This window comes from Tupaia chinensis, unplaced genomic scaffold, assembly GCF_000334495.1.
Source record: "Tupaia chinensis unplaced genomic scaffold, TupChi_1.0 Scaffold000574_1, whole genome shotgun sequence".
Taxonomy (NCBI): Eukaryota; Metazoa; Chordata; class Mammalia; order Scandentia; family Tupaiidae; genus Tupaia; species Tupaia belangeri.
This window is the reverse complement of record NW_006160088.1, coordinates 1,724,629-1,729,523: the sequence shown is the minus strand read 5'-3', so window position 1 is coordinate 1,729,523 and position 4,895 is coordinate 1,724,629. Positions and strand designations below refer to the sequence as shown.

The 4,895-nt window shown below is 46.9% G+C and overlaps 1 protein-coding gene across 2 annotated transcripts in view; it reads right to left on the bottom strand.

Annotated features, from left to right (window-relative positions):
* Positions 1–297, bottom strand: part of NMNAT3 (nicotinamide nucleotide adenylyltransferase 3) — a 142,087-nt gene extending 141,790 nt beyond the window's left edge. For both annotated transcript variants that reach the window (XM_006158172.2, XM_006158173.2), the window contains exon 1: positions 34–297. The gene's annotated coding sequence lies outside the window, so the exon portion shown is untranslated. The remainder of the gene's footprint in view (positions 1–33) is intronic.
* Positions 298–4,895: the final 4,598 nt, after the last annotated feature.

Here is a 4,895-nt window from a genome sequence, read left to right as displayed (position 1 = left end):
GGCGGGGTGACCGGGGCCCCAGGCGGCGCTTACCTGCGCGTCCCGGGGCTCCGCAGCGGCACTCGGCGAGTCTCGGGGGACCGTAGGGGATTTGGGGATCGCAGGGCCTACTGCGGGCTGTCGGCCGCGCTTGGCCCCAAACCCGAGAACCAGGCAAGGGCACCAAACCGCCTTCACGCGGCAGCCCTGGATTAACCCTGTACAGGGGGCGGGGCGCGGCCGAAGGCGAACTTGACCCGGGTTTCCCGAGCTTCCCGCGGGGGCTGACCCGGAGGGCAACGGCTTCACGCCCCGCCTCCTCGCTGGGGGCCCGCCCCTGCCCCATGCCCCGCCCACTCCTCCAGCCTGCCTGCTGGCTCCCAAGGGCTAAGCCCCACACAGCTTTTTATTTTCCTGTGTTTTTTATTCCGTTTGTTTCTTAGTTTTATTTAATTTTACTTTCTCTTTTAAAGGATAAATTTGAAAAAAAAGCAACCCAGCGGAATGCACACAGGGCTTTTACAAGATGCAATTGTCTAGCTGTGCTTATAAGGGAGGAAACAGGCCCCTCTTCTCTGCTCCCACCTACAGCCCTTTGTATTGGTTCCTCAGTTTAGTTCTTCTGGTGGTCACCCCCTGGTCGCTAAAGAATAAGCTTACATAGCGATTTCTTGATTTATCCATTGACTTTCTGCCATGTTAGATGAGGATTTACTCTCTTACTGCGCCTCTGCTTCCTGCTCCTGACAAATTTACACCTCTGTTGGCCAGCCCTGCCCTGTGAGTGCTGAGACCGGCAACCTGAGTGGATGTGGGGTTTCTGGGGCCTGAGGGAACGGTGGGAGAAGGAAGGCGGGAGAGGGCCCTTTTAAAGCGAATATAGAATCAGGGCTTGCAGGTAAACGTTTATTTACGATGAGAAAAGAAATCATAAAAAAATCCTGAGGTCTAGAGGTTTAAGTCCCTCTCTCCTGCTCTACTTAGGTAATTTACATCCTGAATTTGCTTTCCAATGCTCTCTCTCTTCCTCTGCCCACCCAGAGACCTCCATAGCCCCTAACACTCTGAGGGGCCTCTCTGGGAGGGACCCCGAAAGTCAAGATTCACCAACTTTTGCCAATATGATTTTCAAATGGAGTGAATTGGAGTGTACAAAAAGCAGAGGCGTCAAGGCTGGTGCCCAGGTTTTGTGATGGCCATGTGCTTAGTTTCCAGCTTTTCCTGGCTGGTGACAAGTACCTTATTTGGGGGAGTGTACTGTCATGCTGCTCTGGGCCCTGCCCTTGTCTCCAGAGCCTCCCAGTGTCCCCATGAGGTTGGCCAGGCAAGCACATTGTCCCCACTCGCCCCTCTTGTTTTAGCATGGGGGGGCACACAGCGAGCACCGAGGTGAGGAGTGGCGCCCTGTCCCTCCTACCTACAATATGCAGTGTGGCTCACAGGTTGATCTCTCCAAGCTTCAGTTTCCCTTCCTGTGACTGGAGGTAGCAACCCCGACCGTACTGGGTTTTGGGAGATCTAAGTATAAAGGGATAATGGCCCTTCCTGTCCTCTTACTGGTAAGTCAGTGCAGTCTCCCCACAGGGTGGGAGGCTCATGAGAAAGTCCAGCGATGGTGAGAGTCTGTGGGCAGCATGTGGTACTGCAGGTTAGCTAGAGCCCTTGAGTCGAGGGCCAAGTCACTCTGAGCCAGGGCCCTAGTCTGGGGGGTGGGGGAGAAGCTGGACACAGACAGTGAGGAGACTGGGCGATGACCTCCTCATGGAAGGGAAGCTGTCTTTTCTTGGGGGTAGTGAAGTCTAAGGCTTGGTCTAGGAGGAGGACGGGGTTCCTTATGATCAAAGGTAAAAACCTCCGTAATAGCCAAGGTTGACCTAACCTAAGTGGGGTGGGGTGCACTCCCTCTGAGAAGAGGATTAGTTCTTAATTTGGTGTTTTTTGTTTGTTTGTTTGTTTTTGTTCATAGAGCATGTAGGCTTTCTGGAGAAGGAGAGGCAGAGCGAAGGAAAGAGAAAAAGTATCCCTCGGGGGCTGGCCACACCATAGTCCCTTATCCTATCCTGCATTCTCCTCTCAGGCCTTTTGGACATGCATGTACATATGCTTGGCATGTTTTTCAAACCAATGGGTGTGGAGCTTGAATCACAAGGTTGGTCACATGAGACCCAGCCTCCTTAACTACCATACTACTCACTGGCCCAGCTCTTCATTGTTTAGAAGGAGGAATATCTAGACACAAGTCATGTCTTCTGTTTAAGATTACAAAGTGCTACTGGATCCTGTGTATTCTTGGGGAGGAAAAATACTTTCCTCTCAACCCTAATAAGTTTGTAGTTGGGACAGACCCAGGGAACAAAAGACAGATGAATAAGATAAAAGCAAGCCTGTTTACTACTGCGTACAGTGCATGTCTCAGGGGACGCGCCCCAGTGAAAGGTAACTGAAAGCAGCGGCTTTGGACTCTGACTTTCAGACCATCTTCAACAAAGAGCAGTGAAAGGAGTCGCAGGACAAAGGGAAGAGATCAGAGATCTACAGCAGCAAATTGTAGGAAGGCAAATATACAGGGAAGCTGATGTTTCACTAGGACCATGGGGCAGTACCAAACATCCAGATGACTGAGGGTCATAGTCTTGGGTGTAGAACTCTGTCCTGAGAACATTCTGGGAAACTCACTTCTGAACGGGTTGTGATGGGACCACAGGCTAAGGCAGCCTCTGTGTTGGGGGGTGGGGGGGAGCTATTTTTCAGTTTCTAAGCTCCCACCGAGAAAGAGCAAGCTTTAGCTGGATAAAATGAAATGCGTAAGGGAGATTGGTAGATTTTTAAAATAATCAAAGAGGGCAAACTTTTCAATGCCAGTGAGCCCTTCCAAAGTTGAATGTTTTCTTATGATCAGGGAACAGATCATGCTAATGCCAGGTCTTTCTAACGTGGCCCTCTAAGCAGGCCTCCATTAGAAAGCTTCCATCTGTCTATTTGACACCACTGGCCGTATTTACTGTTGAGCCAAATGATCTGTAGACAACGTCCCCTGCCCAAAAGCCTCTCGTGGCCTCCACCACAATTAGGATTACATCTCAACCCCCCACCCACCCAACAGCCTGAGAGGCCCTCATAGCATCTGCCCTGATAAGCCCTCTGACCATGGGCCATCCCTTACCTCTAGCTCCTTGGCTTAGCTGCTGTTCCTTGACTACACTGGGTCTATTTGCATCCCAGAGCCGTGTCATCACCACTTTCACTGGCCGCACACTATGCTCCCCTTCCCCTCCTAACTTGAGCAGTTTTCTGGATAGATCACCCTCCCTATCTAACAGACACACACTCCAGGGCCCCACCCCTGTCATAGTATTTATCTCCTGTCATTGAAGTAGGCTTTTATCTACTTGTCTCTCTCATGTAAGTGTAGGGTCCCAAAGGGACTAAGTCCTTATTTATTTATTTAAAAGTTGACTCATTTATTTCTTCCGAGAGAGAGAGCGCCAGTATTCCCAATAGGATCTCGATGCTATAATCCCACCCCAGCCTTTGGCCCAGTCCTGGATCATGGGCAAATATGTGCTTGGCATACTCAGAGAGATCTCTGGACTTGAACTGGGAACCTTCCCATGTGGCATTGCCTTGCAGAGTATGGTATTTTACGACAGCACCACAGTCTGGCCCCTGAAAAGCTGAGTCCTTATTGCTTTTGTTCCTTAACATAGCCCTTTCCCAGAATAGTACCTAGCAGCTCATAGGTGTTCAATAAATATTTGTTGAATGAATAGATGAGTTGAATTGAGTGAAAGAAAAGTAAGATCAGTAAATATACAGATTAAAAAATGCTCTAGCTGCAGACTTTCAACTAATCTAGACTGAATTCCCCTCAAATTGGGAAGATTTATCAGAACAGAAAGAGAAAAAAGAAAGAGAAAAAAGGAAAAAAAATTACAATGCTCAGCTGCATTATATAATCCTATTTATAATTACGGGTTGAGTATTAGACGGAGGACTATTTTCTATTTGACCCAATGTGTGTGTTAAATATTTAAGCAAAGGTTGGCTTGAAAGGCTACGTGCTCACTTAAAAATAGTAAAAAGAAAAAAGGTTCCCCTAGTCATTTTAATAATTCAGAATGGTGTTCTGTGGTTTCTCTTGGTGTTTGAGAGCCCAAGATGGTAACTGGTTACCTGAAAATAGAAGCCTTGATCAAATATTTAAGATCTCACTGATTTTCATTTTTCTGCATATTTTCTATTTCTACTTCACCTTTTTTTTTTTCCTACTCATTCCGTCATCACACAATTCACACACTAAAGTTAATAGAAATACTTCATGGATTATTAAATGCAGCTAAGCAATGAACTTTTGCTAGAGCATAAGGCCAAAGTGGGGCCACTTTTGTTCTAGCAAAGTAATTTTTCCTTGAAAGTACGAACTACGAATTTAGAGGCCTTTACCCTGTATTCTGAACTTTTGTAAGGCAGATGCATGTTTTCTGCAGAAAAGCTTTAAAGTGGAAAACAAACAAGAAGTCTTATCATCACGAACAGCTGAAACTATAGAATTGTAAACACATCCTTGAAATTCTGGCAGGAAGACAATGAAAAGTACCTGCTTGCTAGTGAGACATTCGTTCCAATGGCACCAGCCGCAGCGTGAATTTTTGTTAGTGTCCACCTAGGCTTAATCGTCTAGGGAATGTTCCCGTAGCAGCCTCGTCAGCCTGTAAGCTGTCTCTATTAATGAAACTTTTGTATTCCATTCTGCTGCTAAAACCCTAATAATCTAATGTTTGATATCCATTTGGGCCTACTTAGTTTAAAGAGAGTCTTTTTGGAAGTGATCAAAGTTATAATCCCTTGTTTACAATGGAAGACAACATTCTAGAAATAACCCATCATTTTGCAATGAGAAGAGAGTACCCAAAAAG